Source organism: Choloepus didactylus, chromosome 9, assembly GCF_015220235.1.
Source record: "Choloepus didactylus isolate mChoDid1 chromosome 9, mChoDid1.pri, whole genome shotgun sequence".
Lineage (NCBI taxonomy): Eukaryota > Metazoa > Chordata > Mammalia > Pilosa > Megalonychidae > Choloepus > Choloepus didactylus.
The window spans coordinates 134881948-134897952 of NC_051315.1; the positions used below are offsets into that span (position 1 = coordinate 134881948).

At 49.3% G+C, this 16005-nt stretch overlaps 1 protein-coding gene across 2 annotated transcripts in view; it reads left to right on the forward strand.

Moving 5' to 3' along the window:
• SEPTIN2 (septin 2) overlaps nucleotides 1-2332 on the forward strand; it is a 37166-nt gene extending 34834 nt beyond the window's left edge. For both annotated transcript variants that reach the window (XM_037848863.1, XM_037848864.1), the window contains exon 13: nucleotides 390-2332. The gene's annotated coding sequence lies outside the window, so the exon portion shown is untranslated. The remainder of the gene's footprint in view (nucleotides 1-389) is intronic.
• The last annotated feature ends 13673 nt before the right edge of the window (nucleotides 2333-16005 follow it).

Below are 16005 nucleotides of genomic sequence, written 5' to 3' on the forward strand. Positions count from 1 at the left end.
CCGGGCTCCAGGCCTTTCTGGGGGGCATCAGAGGACCCAGAAAATGCATCCGCTTCCGTATGTCAAATTCGAGTGAACTGTATCTGCTTTTAAAGTAATTTGCCTTCACAAATGCTTCTCTTTTTAAAGCTTTAGTTATAGAATTATGAAAAATTTACTATAGCTATAGAAAATTAATTTTTATTTCCACATCCTTTTGAATTTTGTGGCACTCCCAATTTCTGAGAGCATCATAAATGGCATTTTGATTCAGTTAACTAGGGTCATACAGACTCAATTTTGTGCTCAATTTACACCATTTGTTATGCAGAAAAAGAACAGTGTTAATGGTCAAATGGCAAACAGTGCCACAATCCCGTTTAAGTGTTTTTTCTTATTTTTTTCCCTAGGAACTGCTTTCCAAGATAAAAAAGAAAACATTCCAGAGGAGGGATACAGTTGCATGTTTTTCATGATATGGTTGGAAGGTCATCCACCCAAGTTCTACAGTACCTGTGCCTCAATTTAATTTTTAAAAACTTTTGGTGTGTTTTTTTTGTATAAAATATTTTTAACATTTGTATTTCATTGCTATGTTATACTTCATATTTTGTGAGGTGAGCTGTCCATTTTCACCTTTTTCTTTCTCTTAACTAACCACTACTGTTAGAATTGTTTCAAGGATCAGTTGATTTTGAGTTATTCATTTCAGCTGGCCTAAATGACCCATCATTGATGAGCACTCTTGATTTGTATCTAGAAACAAATTCAGATTCACTCTGTTCCTGAGTGGTAGAGACACTCACCCCGTGATACACAGAGAGGAGCTGAGCTAGGGCAAGACCATTATTTTGCAGTAGCACCACGCAGAGACTACTCTCACTTCCTTGCTTTCGGGTGGGCACAACACCAAAACCAGTTTTGCTGCTAGAATTCAACATCATTAATTCATCGGCACATTCACTGTTTACCAACTAAAATGGAACAGGTATCCATTGAGATATATGTTCATGCTTAGGTTTTTTTAGAACAGGCTTTTAGAGGCGACTTTTTAAGAAGTGTCATGATTCTGATGCTACGTAATTTTTAAAACCACTATTGCAGAGAACCAGCCACTTTAGTGGTGGACTTCACTGGTCTTGATCGTACTGAGCCCTGGAGAAAATCAAAGTAGCTGTCGGCTCCGATTTTCAGATTGCAACTGAGATTCTTTCTTATATAAGACTGAGAGTCAGTTAAAATATTTTTACTCAATTTAAAAATAGCTTTTTGAAGAATATTAGCCTGTTCAGAAGCCAACCGTTTTTATACTGTCCTTGAATGTGTTTAAATGTGTCTGGGGAAGATCAGCCCCAGCCCTGGGAATCGGGCCCGTGTAGATGTGTCTCTGTCCTGCTCCGAGTCCTGGACCCCTAGAGGCCCAGAGGCTGCCAGGTTTTCCCAGTTCCTATTTCTTGCTTCTGCTGGTCCCTTTTTGAATGGTTTTCTGAAAGGAGGCAAATAGTGATAATTTTACGTGCATACTGTCTCACCTATTTGCCACCTCCTTCCTTTTGTGTAAGGTACATTTCTCCATGCCTCCTGTAAGAAGGAAAGACATTTCATGTCCTAAGGACAGGCTGCTGGGCTTTGTGAGCCCTAGGCCAAGGCCCTCACCTGTCCGCCTCACCTTTCCTTTCCACCTATCGGGGGAGCTTCTTTAGCCTTCTCTCTGATGCCAGGGCAGGTGAGCAGGGTGCTGGTTCCGCATTTCATTTCACCACAGTGGCTGAGGTTGAGAAATGTTTAATCTGAGGATGAGGATGGTTGCTTTGTTTTTGTTTTGTTTTGCTCAGACAAAAAATGAGTCATACACTCCTTACGAAGGGGCAGTACTTGACACACTCATCTGGTCTCTTAAGCTTTGCGCTTTTACCATTGAATTGTGAGTGGTTATCAGCTCTATGTTCAGGTGCTTTGGGCAACATGTTTACCAATGAAAAGGGATTCCCTGACTATACAAGGTCAATTATTTGGGTTCTTTTAGCATTTATTAACTACGCTTGAGAAAACTAACGATGAAAAAAAGCAGGTTGTAACTATAAGCCCTGTTTGTGTTTGAATAAAAGTACTGCTGAGGGCAAACTGCCACCTGGTAAAGGTCATTACCTGATCCAAGTTACACTTGTAAATCCCTCTCTGTTTTGCTGCCTGAATAGAAATGTATACTTTTGCTAATATATAATCGCTCTTTTACTAAGAGGTAATCTCTACTTATAGAAATGTATTTTGAAAACAACTTATTTTACACGGCAGTTTTGTATCCATTAAAGCTAAACTTTTATCAATAAAGCACTCTTGTTTAGATATTAAATGAGTAGTCCTGACTATTGGTTCTTTAAAGGGGAAAGGTGTCCGGTCTTCGGGGAAGATTCAAAGTCCTGTAAATGTCTGTGTGACACCAGGAAGGACGACTTGCCTGGACAGCATCATCTGTACCATGCAGCTTGACTGGCCAGCACAGCCCAAGAGACAGGGGTAGAGATGGAATTAGAGGAGATCCATGGTCACCTGATTAATGCTGGTTAACACCAGGAAGAGTTCAGTGGTCTAGGACCTAACTTACTGCTTAGAGCGAGCGGTAGGAATACTTGGAAGTAAAGGAGTGATCGAAATATACCAAAATAATGCTGATAGATAGGGAAGGAGAGCTCTACAATTTTAAAGGAAACTTGCAGCCGTGGATGCTCACCCGCTGGCCGCCCTCGCCCCCGCCCGCAATGCGCGCTGCCTGTGGGGCGTCCTGGGGCCCGGGGCGGCGGGCTGTCGAAGGGGCCCGCGGGGGCCCGGGGCGCGCTCGGGTCTCCGAGGACACGGAGGAGCGCACTCCCGAGGGGGGCGGGCCGAGGCCCCCGGCGCGGCTCTCGCGACTCTAGTCCCGGTAGGGGGGCGCGAGGGCTTGGGCCGGGCCGCCGCTTTCCCGACTCCGCCGCAGCACGTCCGCAGAGTCCTGCGCGGGCTCCCCAGACCCGGAGCCGGGACCCGCCCGGGGCCGCTCCCGGCTCGGCCACCGAGACCCCGCCCCAGACCGCGCCCGGGACCCGCCCAGCGAGCGCAGGCCACGCCCAGCGAGCCCCCGGGGCCGCGCCCCTCGAGCCGAGCCACGTCCAGGGTGGCGCCCCGCCCAGCGAGCCGAGGCTCTGAGAACGTCCGCATCCACCAATGAGACGTCGGGGTCGCGCTCCCGGCCGGGGCGATGAGGCCCCGCCCAGCGCCGGCGCGAGCCAATCGGCGGCGGGTCCGCGGGGGCGGGGGCCGCGCGCGGGGGTGGCCGGCGGCAGTTGGAGCGGGCGGCGCCGGCGCGGGAGCTCAGGGCGGCGGCAGGCGGGCGAGGACGCGGCGGGCCGGTGAGGACGCGGTGGCGGGCGGCGGCCTGTTACGCGCGGGGTCGGGCGCGCGGGCCCGGGCAGGGCGGCGCTGAGGCCGCGGCGGGCGGGCGGGGCCCCCGACTCCCCTCGTGGGCCTGCGCCGCGCGGCCCCGGCGTCTCCGGGCGGGCGGTCCCGAGGCGAGGAGTCCCGAGACCTCCCTGCTGCGGGGTCGGCGACGAGGGTCCCGGCGGAGGGCTGGGGGTTCCCGGCCGAGGGCTGGGGGGGGGGGCCCGGCGGAGGGCTGGGGGTTCCCGGCGGAGGCGGGCGTGGGCCGGGGTCCCGGCGGAGGGCTGTGGGGGGGGTCCCGGCGGAGGGCTGGGGGTTCCCGGTGGAGGCGGGCGTGGGCCGGGGTCCCGGCGGAGGGCTGGGGGGGGGGGGGTTCCCGGCGGAGGCGGGCGTGGGCCGGGGGTCGCGGCGGAGGGCTGTAGGGGGGTCCCGGCGGAGGCGGGCGTGGGCCGGGGGTCGCGGCGGAGGGCTGTGGGGGTGTCCCGGCGGAGGGCTGGGGGTTCCCGGCGGAGGCGGGCGTGGGCCGGGGGTCGCGGCGTCGCACCCGGGGTCGCCTAGGTGGAGGCTCGCGGGGCGGTGACTGCACGCTGCTTGGCTTTTTTGCGCCTTTAATTAAACCGTGTTCTAAAGGTGGGAATCGAATCTTAGGTGCAGGGTCGATGTTTTTAGTCCGTCAGCTCCAGAGAGACTCCTCAGGCAGTGGGGAGTCTTCCTGGGGAGTACCACGAAAGCTGGGGGCCGGAGTATGGCCTGGTCTCCACGGCTGTGCCTGGCGGTGCCTGCTCCGCTGACGCTGACGGCAGCGAGCCTGGATGCGCTCTCGCGCTGGCCCGGCGGTGGCTGCGTACCGAGCCTAAGGGAAGGGGGAAAGGCTGAGTCTTGACAGCGTGGCTTCTCTCTTTAGGTTGTTTTGTTTGTACGGAGTATTTGGGGCTGGACCACCGTGGGGAGAGGGAAGGCCTTGGGGTGCGAAGCTGTCGGGGTCACCCGCACTTCCACAGCCCACGCAGATTTCCCCTGTGCCAGAGAGATGGGAGACTTTCCAGGTAGGAAGGCGAGGGGTATAGCCTGTATTGTAGGCCGAATAAAATGTTAATTTTCTGTATCTGCTGCTTGGAAACGTGTCTGTGAATGGTGAGTCTTGGGTGGCAGGAGCAGCAGTTCTGTGTTAGCCTCTGTGAAAGCTTCTGGCCGTTACACTGTCCCGCTCTCGCAGAGCTGGGAAGGGGCCACCACAGCACACGGTCTCATTTCACGGTTTGCAGCTGGAGGCCCAGAAGTGGAATGGCAGGTTTGGGGTTGCACCTCGGGGCGTTCATACTCAGTCATCAGACCAGACTTCTCGCCCTTCTTTGTAATGGCTGAGTCCCTGGGGATTAAAGGCTGATCTGGCTTTCTCAGCTGTGGGAATTTGCTGTCTCATTTACATAAATATCATTCTCTAAATAGACACCCAGGTTCCTTCCATGCTAATTTCTTTCCTACAAACAAAGTTGGCGTAAGGTATATTAATTTTTTTGCACCTCAGCTTCCTCATCTGCAAGGTGGGGTAAGTATTTACCTACCCTGTAGGGTCATTGCAAGGAGTAAGAGTCAGCAGAAAAGCTTTTAGCAGGATGCCTGATGCACAGTAAGTGCTTAATAAGTGTTACTCATTATCATTATCAGGTGGAAGAAGGATCTGAGTAGCCAGTAGAACTAGCCAGCCCTGAGTAGTTATAAAAACAGGAGAGAGGATCAGTAATTTAGTGGAGTTACTCTGCTTGGAAGGAAAGCTGTGAGCTGTGGGTTGCCAAAGCAAAGATTTCTTGAGTGGGCAATTCCATGCCTGCATATTGAACCCCACGCAGCCTCAGGAGTTCTGTTCCCTTCCGCCCAGCCGCCCCTGCTCTGGTCCCATCGGACAGTAACAGGTGTTTTCCTTGTTTTTCCTTCACCCTCTTTCTTGTCATCTTGCCTGCTTCACCTTTAAGTCAGCGTGTCGTGAGCTTCCTGTACACAGCATGGTGCAAGGTGGACAAAGAAAGAAAAGAAACGCAACTTAAACACCTGTGCTGTGCCCAGGTGTGCTCCATCCTGTTCTCTGGCCAAGGCCGGGATGGGCAGTGTGTCGTCTGTCTGCAGTGTAGACACCAGGTCTCTTCACTCCGGGGTTTTACCATGGCCGATGCAACAAGGAGTTGAAAAGTGGAGGGCCCTGTACAACCTAATATGATAAACCCAGTGATTGGTGAGTTTCTGGGAAGCAGGCACTTGTGCAACTGGCAGGACGTCCCAGTTTTGAAAATAAATGATCTGATAAGCAGATCCTGCTGGGTAAATGCAGTAGAGCTCTCCACAGCCAGTCAGAATGTCTCGGCCAATCCTGCTCATATACTTCCCGCCAAGCAAACTTTGAACCATTTTGATCTGTAGAAATAAGCTTAAAAATACTTCTTAACTGAAAAAGCAAAAAAGTGTGTTTGCAGCCATTGTAGTGTTGTACAAATATGTAAGGATGTGGACAAGGAGCAGGAGGGAAGTTAGAGCTGTGGCAGTTGTCGGGTGCTGTCTTCTTCCTTGGCTTGACGCCCACTAACCCAGTAGATACATGCGCGTAAGGTGCTCAGCGCATCTCCCAGCGGCCAGAAATGTGTTGGAGAGTAGGAAATGCAATGAGGTGATTACAGAAATTGTTTAAATATTTGGACTTTTTGTAATCTTTTGACACTTTCTTGATTAAATTCCCACTTGCTTCAGGAAGAGTTAATTTTCTGACTAAGGAAAATGAACGATGGGGGAGCAGGTCCTGATATCTGGACAAGAAATTGATCCCAAAGAGTGTTTAAAAATAATAATTTTTATTTTAATTGAGAAGAAAGAAGAACAAATCCATAAAGGAGAGAAAGTAGTTATTCTTGGAAGGTAAGTGGTGGCATACTCTGTGTATTAGTCAAGGTTCTCGAGGGAGACAGAACCAACAGGAGATATCTGTAAATAGGAGATTTTCTAAAAGCATCTCATGCAACCATGGGGATGCAGGAATCTGGATTCTGCAGGGCAGGATGTATGAGTCCAAATTACATAGGGCAGAAAGCAAACTGGCAACTCCGATGAACTCCCCAGGAGAGGCTGGCTGGCTGAAGAAAAAAAAATGAAAGTTCTCTCTTCTCCCTTAAGTCTTCAACTGATTGGATTAAATCAGACTGATTGGATTTTCTCATTGCTGAAGATATACCATTTGATTGTAGATGCAGTCAACTGATTGATGATTTAATACACCAGCCTTCTGGTTTACTAACCAGCCACAAATGTCCTTGTAGTAATGATTAGGCCAGTGCTTCTTGACCAGACACCTGGGCCCCCTCACCTGGCCAGGTTGGCACATGAACCCACCCTCCACAGCCCCCATCAGTATAATAGGGAGCCCCTGTCAGGTAAGACTTTTAGAGCAGATAGGCCTTAGGTAGGAGTCTGCAGAGACACCATCTGATTTCAGAAGCAGTGTCTGCTCATCACTGTAGGCAGTTTGAACACTGCACAAAATTGGGAAAGAATAAAAATCAACCTTCTCCCATAAATTACCCTGTAGACATTTTTAAATGCGTGATGAGGAGTTCACCTGGCCCCTCCCACTGAAGGGGCTGTGACACCCGGGCAGATGCTGAGAGCAGCGAGGGCGCTCGGGCCGAAGGCACCAGCGGTCGGGGACAAAGGCCGGGGTGGTGAATCCCCTGCAGGATCCCGGCCTCCACGCTGGGCACCTGGAACCAGAGGAGGGTCCCGGAGAAGCCTTCCCGCTGGGGCTCCTAGTGCTCAGAGGGGGGAAGCCACCCTTTCCCTCTTCTCTGTCCTCCCCAGGCCGTCCTTTGGCGGCAGCAGCCTGAGCGCCTCGTGTGGGAGGCTCTGAGGGGAAAGCCCCGTGCTCTCCTGTCTCCCTCTTGCAGCCAGAGGACTGGAAAGGGGAGCCCAGGGAGCTGGGTGGGAGGCTCAGCAGAGGCTGTGTGAGCACGTGGCTCCCACCCTGAACAGCTCACCTCAGGCTGTGAGCAGAGTGGCCCCAGAACCACGCCGCGCTGGCGCTGCCCCCGAGACCACAGCCCCAACCCAAACACCTCAGTTGCTGCTAAAACAAAGACGCTAACAGTTCTCACAGGGTTTAAACAAGACCCAGCTCCTCATCATGACAGTAGGATGTAGTCCAAAATAACTTCCCATTCGAGAGTCAAGGAAAATACCAGTTTATATGAAAACAGACAGAGGATGCTTGCGCTGGGGTGAGGCAGATGTTGGGGTGGTCCGACAAGCTCTAGGAGGCGGTCTTGGGGGCTGCGTGGGCTTCACAGAGGCACTGAGGGCACTGGTCAGCTGCTTTGAGGTGGGGGGACGGGGGCCTGGCCGGCCGTAGGGGCCTCCCCTGGGTCCATGGCAGACGCAGGGGGGAAGGCTGAGCGCCTGCAGGTGAGGAGGCTCTGATGGGGGGAGCCGCGCCGGGGGAGGCGCATGTCCTCGAGGAGGGGAGGACCACCCCTGCTCACCCCGATGGCAGCAGGGAGCTGGCCTCCTCCCCCCGGCCAGCTGGTGCCGTGGCGTGGGCCACAGACACCGGGGGACGGTACAGGGCTGTTGTTTGAAGCTGTCATGTTGGTGGCAGTTTAAGTCCACAGTGAAAAGCTAGTGCGGGCTTTAAAGCAGCTGTTACAGACATGTCCCGAGAGCTCCTGGAGCAGGTGGGAGCATTGAAAGTCTCAGCAAACACAGCCATAAAGGAGCAAGTGAAACTTCCAGAACAGAGAAATTCAAGACTGCAGTCGAATGGAGACAATGGCAAGAGTCCATGAATTTATAATGCATACAATCTTTAAAATCAAAGGTTTTGTGGTTTTTAATGTCACAGATTTTGCGTTGCACTTTGTGGCCTGGCCTTGGCCGAGCGGTGCCCTTTCTCTGGGCTGTGGTTTCGTGCGTTCAGAAGGGGTCGGGCCAGCGGGCACGGAGCCGGAGCTCGGACACACATCCCGGCTCGGAGCCAGGGGCGCGTCCACGAGCTCCTTGGGTCCTTATGGGAGTCAAGACATGTTGCTACATCTGTTTTGTTTTGAACTTGTCATTATGGGAAATTTCAAACGTTCACACAAATAGAGAAAAGAGTCTGTCCAGCGCCCAGGGCCCCAGCTTCGGTGATCAGCATGTGGGCTTCTTGTTTTATCTGCACCCCCACCACCCCCTCGCTGGATTATTTTAAAGTGAATCCTAGCCATTACTGCATTTCATCCCTGAATACTTACTTCAGTTTGTATTTTTAGGTGATAGGGACTTTTTCCACCTTAATACCACGATACCATTAAAATACTTGGAAAGTTAACAACAACTCTTAATGTCATCTAGTATCCTGTTTGTATTCGGATTTCCATCATCGTCTCGGAAATGTTTGATGCAGGATTTGGATAAGGGCCACACACTGCATTTGGTAGGTGACATCTTTCAACAGTTCCCGTTCCCTCACCTCCCTCCCCCTTTTTGCCATTTATTGTAGAAACCCGGTCATTTATCCTGTAAAATGTGCCATATTCCGGATTTCTTTGTAGTCCTTTTCATCCTTAGGAGTTATTTCACTAGGGATGCACAGTGAAATTACTGGGTTTTAAAGTCGCTTCAAGTTCAGCCTCCCGTCTTTATGTGCAGTTAGGATCATTTGTTTCATTTTGTTTTGTGTCCCAGCCTGCGGGACGTTCAACGGAGGCTCCGAGTCCTGTGAGGGAGGAATGGTATGGGACAAGAGACGCGAAGAACTACAGCAAGACAAAGATTCTGATCAAGCTGCAAATCTTTATTGAAGGGGCAGAGCATATATACTCTAGGAGAGAGGGGGAGTGGCTAGCAAGGGCGGGTGGCGGTCTAGGATTGGCTGCTGCTGTTGCTAGGGCGGATGGCAGATGTAAGGCTAGCACAGGATTGGTGGCTACTGTTGCTGGGGTAGAAGGCAGGTAGTAAAGCTAGCACTCCAGGCGCGAATCTTAGGCGCGAACGGCTATCACTTCCGTAGAAGGCTGAGGGCAACTTAAGCCGTTATTGCATCAGCCCTAGCGGCCATGTTGCATATTTCCAGCATTGCTGAGGGTGGATTTTATACGTGCTACCTTAATCGTCCCCAACATCTCCTCCCTTTGTTTTTCAAAAGGATGGAGGAAGAATGCTGATCGAGCACTCTTTTGGCATTAACCTGCTGGGGGAAATAGAGGCCTCATTCCCCAAGTTGTTTGTGGCTCTGTTTTTCTGGGGAGGGGAGTTTTTGGCAGAGCAAAACCCCTATGCAAATGAGGCATATTTCTCAAGGAGCTCGAAAATGGCCTTTAGTTGCTTTGGCCCTCCTTTGCAGTGCTTTGCCTCGCACCCAGCGGTACCAATCATAGCATACGCTAGAAGCATACTTTCGAGTTATATGCTGCTCCCGTAGGAGGGGGTTTCTTACCCGTAAGGGTGGGTAGCAGGCAGATGATCTGGATCCAAACCCTGGTCAGCGAGGTGAAGCCGGTGATAATGCACTTGAATAGGCTTGCTTAGGGCAGAGTCAATTTGGTCCTTAACTAGCTGTATTATTCTTTTTATGGCCCAAGGAGCAAAAGATATTATAAGGATTATGGTTATTAAGGGGCCTAGTATAGGAAGGAGGTTAGGGAGGATTCCATTAAGCCCCCAGGAGATACCCCCTTGGGTTTCTCGCTCACCTTTGTGGTTTTCAATTCCTTCCCTAAGTTTGGTCATGGAATCCTTAACTATGCCAGAATGGTCAGCGTAAAAGCAACATTCCTCGCCCAGCGCAGCACAAAGCCCTCCTTGCTTAAGGAAAAGCAGATCTAAGCCTCTCCTGTTCTGGAGAACAACCTCCGATAGGGACGTAAGGGATTTTTCAAGATGGGTGATGGAGGTTTCAATGCGGGCTAAATCTTCGTCTATAGCAGCTCTTAGGTGGGAGAAGCCTTGGTGTTGGAGAATGATAGAGGCGGCTCCGGTGCCTATGCCAACAATACCTAAAGGAGAAGCAATAGTAACAGCCGTAACAAGTTCTCTTTTTTTTCTTAGCATGGCTGGAGGCTGTGCGTCCCAGTATTGATAAAGGTCTTCTTCTTTATGGAAGAGGACATGGGGTAGCACAGTTACTAAGAGGCACATTTCCCCTGTTTCAGTGAGGGCTTTTGCTGATACGCAAGGAGTAAGCCCCGTGGAAGAGCACAGCCATTTTGCCCCTATTGGGGGAATATAGAATTTACCTTGCGATGGAAAGGACGACTGTGCACAGACCTTTTTTAAGGAGGCAGAAATGTTACCAATACAATGTCCGGAGTGAAGAACGGATTGCATGGTGAGACCGATTTTTTTGTTTGCATTCCAAGGACATTGGGGAGGATTGTCTTCGTTAGAAATATTAAATGAGGTATTAAGGGCTACAGCGTCATAATAAGGGGGCTTGACAGAGAAACATAGCCAACAACTGCGAGTAAGGTTAGGCTGGGAGGAGTTTAGAGAGAGAAAGGTGGCTTGGAGCACTGACCAAAGTGAGTTATAGATTGGCTTAAGCGCTATGGAAGAGCTTGAGGGTGACAATGTTGGGATGTTAGTAGGAGAAGTAGCGGGATGACTTTTGCTAGGCGTGCGAGAGGTAGCGGATTTGCGAGGAGGGGTAGTTGGGGGCGGGGGCGCGAGCACCACATTTGGCCCAATGGCGGATGGTTTTTACTGTACTGCTTCCTTTTTTATCATGATAAGACTCCCTGGGTCGACTCCTTCCAAATAGATTCTGAAGCCCCAGGTTCAACCGATTAGCCAAGAAGGATCAGTAGGGAGCTGTACGGTGAGATTTAGTTTTTGACAATTATACTTATCGTAATAAGGATTGATGGAATGGTCACGGGGCTTGCAGCCAAGAGGGGCCCATTTTAAAGTTAGGTAATGATCAGGGGCGGGAGGTTTCCAAGTAGTGGCTGATGTTTCACACCCCCAGTATGCACAGTAGTATTGGTTGGGAGCATTGCAGTACGATTTCCCGGGGTTTGAGGACGGGCACATGTAATATTGGGCTTGGTTAAGGCAAGGTGTGCCCTCCGGGTACAGGATTAGGTCACAGGCGTAAACAACGAAGGAAGGGCGTCCTGCGGTAACGTGGGTTTGCACAATTTTGGAATCTTCCCATCGTGCTAGGGTCCATTTCCAAGGTTGGTGGGGATTGGGATCAAAGATAGTGATACTTGGCTCACTAAGCATACTTTGCAAGAGAAAATGTAAGGTGGCAACTTTAAATGGCAATAGGCTTAACAACGCCATACTAATAGGGGCTATAGGTTTTTTTTTTTTCCGTTAAGGAAAGCAAGCTAGAAGAATGATACACCCTACAACGCACAAATATGTTATAGGAAGCAGGATTCCTTCTAACGGGTTCCAATCTTTTGGGGCAACGGTTGCTAATCCGGCTGCAAACAGCAAGGCCAAAAGACCAATTAGTAAAAGCCAATAGTAATTCAAGTGGTAATTCATGTGATTAGTGATGGAATAAACCTGTAAGCAGGACTTCTTTCCACTTCCGGTTGTGTGCGGGCTGGTCGTCTCCGGATGGGTTATAGCAGGAATTATTGACGCACTGAAAGAGAGAAGAAAGATATTTTTCTCAGGGAGAGGCTTCTACCCTGGAAAGGTTATCATTAAGAGGAGGGGAGTGGAGTGTCTCAGGGGTTTGTTTCGGCAGTGGAGGATTAACATGTCTTATTAGCCTTTCTGGAAGCCAGCGAGGACCTTCCTTTTGTTGGTCATATATGCAGGCAGAGCCTCGTCCCCAAATGATAACGGGGTCAGGCCCATTCCATTCTGACGTTAAGGGGTCACGCCACATAACAGTGGCTTGCTGCATCTGTGCTTTGGGATGCCAATGTCTGTCAGCTGCAGATTGTCCTTCATCATCCAGAGTTAGGAAGTTAAGAACAATAAGAGCATGATGTAAAAGGTCTTGAGGTCGTTGTTTTGTGAGGTTGAGAGTGCTTTCGACTAAGCGGCACAGGGCATTTTTTAAGGTGCGATGTGCTCATTCTACTATTCCTTGCCCCTGGGGGTTATATGGTATTCCCGTAGTATGCTTAATTTGTAATTGTTGACAGAAGGTTTGAAAATTTTTTCCAGTATATCCAGGCCCATTGTCTGTTTTAATGATTTTAGGTTGGCCTAAAATAGCGAAGCAATGTAGTAAATGAGAAATAACATGCTTCGAAGCTTCTCCTGTTTGCAAACTAGCTTGAATAAATCCACTATATGTGTCAATACAAACATGAATATATTTAAGTTGCCCAAAACCGGCAAAATGGGTGACGTCCATTTGCCAGATTTCATTTGGGATGAGTCCTTTTGGATTGACTCCCAAATGAGGGACTGGCAGTTGGATCACACAATTTTTGCAGGTTTTAACAATTTCCCTTGCTTGTTCCCTTGTAATATTGAATTTTAAGCGAAGGGTATTTGCATTTAGGTGGTGTTGAGCATGGGCTTGAGAAGCTAAAGTTAGAGAATTAGAAAAATTAGGACATATTAATTGGGTGGCAACATCTGCCATTGCGTTGCCTTCCGTTAAAGGGCCTGGCAGGTTTTGGTGGGCACGGAGGTGTCCTATAAAAAAGGGACGCTGTCGTTTAAGAATTAGTTTTTGTAACCTTGAGAATAAGGGGACTGCATTAGTGGATGGTTTGATAAATGGAGTTGTTTCTAGTAGCGGTACAGACTGAGCTATATACGCGCTATCAGTATACAAATTAAAAGGTCGGTCTTGGAGATGGGAAAAGACCTGCAGGACTGCATAGAGCTCGACGAGTTGAGCGGAGGTATAGGGAGAGTGCATGGAAAATGCCTGGCCTTGGATGACATATGCTGCGGTCCCATTTGCTGAACCGTCAGTAAAGACCAAAACAGCAGAGTTTATTGGTTTTGTTTTGGTGACCTTTGGGAAGGTGAATTGATGGATTTTAGTGAATTGGATTAACGGATCGCTGGGGTAATGGTTATTAATATCACCCAGAAACGAAGAGCATGCGATAGCCCATTCGTCGTCGGTTTGGAAAAGCCAATGGATTTGATCTTGGGTGTACGGGACGATAAGGGAATCAGGGTCTTTTCCAAACAACTGGCGACTAGTTTGTCGGCCTTTAGTTATGAGGGCAGCTATAAGAGAGATATACGGTGAGAGCTCCTTTGTTGGAGTAGCAGGGAGGTGAACCCAGAGCAATGGGTGACCTCGCCCGTTTGGTGATTTTAAATTGGATTGCCAGAATACACCTGAAGGTGTGTGGGTTGTGGCAAGAACTATAAAGACTAAAGGCTGGTGGTAGCTTATTTGATAGCAAATTTGATTTTGGATAGCCTGATTGATGATGGTGAGCGCCTGCCTTGCTTCTGGAGTTAGGTTTCTGGGAGAGGAGGGGTTTGCGTCTCCTTTTAGAATATTATTGAGCGGCACAAGAGTTTCAGTGGGTAGCTTTAGATAGGGGCGAAGCCATTGAATATCTCCTAAAAGTTTTTGGAAGTCATTTAATGTTAAGAGATGGGAGATTCGCAGTTGAATGCGGGGTGTTAAAACTTGCTGGTGCCAAAGTTCGAATCCTAGATAGGAAAAGGGATCTGAAGTTTGTATCTTATTAGGGGCTATTTGAAGACCTTTTGCTGTTAGATGTTTAAGAAGGTTCTGAAAGCAAGAATGCAGTTTAGATATGTCCTGGCCTGCTAACAGAATATCATCCATATAATGGAGAATGTAAATTTGTGGCCATAGTTGTCTGACAGGGTTAACGGCGTCAGCAACAAATTTTTGACATAAAGTTGGACTGTTGGCCATGCCTTGTGGTAAAACCTTCCATTGAAATCGAGGCATAGGGCCTTGAAAATTAATTTGAGGGACACTAAAGTCTGATCAAGCTGCAAATCTTTATTGAAAGGTGCAGAGCATATATACTCTAGGAGAGAGGGGGAGTGGCTAGCCAGGGCGGGTGGCGGTCCTAGGATTGGCTGCTGCTGTTGCTAGGGGCGGATGGCAGATGTAAGGCTAGCACAGGATTGGTGGCTACTGTTGCTGGGGTAGAAGGCAGGTAGTAAAGCTAGCACTCCAGGCGCGAATCTTAGGCGCGAACGGCTATCACTTCCGTAGAAGGCTGAGGGCAACTTAAGCCGCTATTGCATCAGCCCCAGCGGCCATGTTGCATATCTCCGGCATCGCCGAGGGTGGATTTTATACGTGCTACCTTAATCGTCCCCAACAGTTTTGCACTTTAGGGATTGCTTTTATAAAACATTTATTTAATGCTTTCCAAGACATTTGCTTTAAAAAAAACATCTACAAGCTTCCCAAGTCTAAACTAGTAAACAGGACCCATGGGAAGTGCTCCGGTTCCCATCCTCGTCTTCTCTGCCCGTCCCCGTCACTCCCACACAGTTTCAGGTTTTCCCCCCACTGTTTTGTTTAATATAAGCACACATATTTCCATTCCTCCCTGTTGACAAGTCATTCACCTTATAGTTGGTTTTGCACCTTCTTTCTCAAGTGTACATCAAAGCAGCACAAAAGATCTTTCTGCTTTTTTGTGAGAAGATACTGATGTTAAACTGAGTGGCATTAGTAAAAAAATAACGTGTTGAAACCCAGTCATTCATCCAGATTGCCTCTAAAATCCATTTCTTAAAACTTTTTTAGTTGATAGAATTTTGTTTTACATGCAGTCAGAATACCTGGTCATAAGAGGGTCTAAAACACACACTAAAAATAATAACTGTTGACATCCATTTAGTGATCAGGCAATTTAACAGAAAACCTAGGGGGTAGAAGACGGATTGAAAGGTTTGCAAATATTGGTTACTTCTAAAGGGATCTCTTTCGGCTGGTAACCTGTACTTAGACTATATTCTTGAGTTTGTCTAAAACAGGTCTTCCTTTTCCTGCAGACCTGCACCCAGGGGTGAAAGCACCTTCCCAGCACCCCTGTGAAAAAGAGGCATGCTAGCCTAGTGTGGTGAAAAGGACAAGTGTTTTTCTGCTTTATTTGTTTGGCTGTTGCAGAAGCTTTTGGGTCCTCCTAAAAGAGGCAATCAAAAATGTTTCAAAGAAGGTGGATTTTTTTAGTAGGACAGAAATTTTCGCTACCTTCGTTTCCTGTGCCACGTGGAGTGTGCTTGGGCCAAGCAGCTCAGCGGTCTGCTGGGTGGCGGGAAGGCAGAACGGCTGCCACTTCTGGGTGGTGTTTCCTCAGCACATTGAGCCAGGTTTTTCTCAGCTGTAAAACAAATAACAGGTCACAGGGCGTTTTTTTAGTGTGTGAGACTATTTGCAGTAGGAGCCTAGTTGGTAGTTGGTAGCACTAAATGTCAGTAGTAGAAATTGTTTCCAGTTACCAGAAATATGTTTAGGAATGAGGAATGCAGAGCACTTGGTTCAAAGGGAAAGAAGATGGGGTGAGTCTCCTGAAGGTTCTCTGGCCGCGGTAGACAAGGCCAGCGGGGGAAGCGGCGATGTGCGACAGGGAGGGCCCCCGGGCTGCAGAGCGTCTGATGGATTCAGGGTTGTCAGTGGCCTTCGCCAGCTCTCTCTTCTAGTCTGCCTGTTCTTGCCTT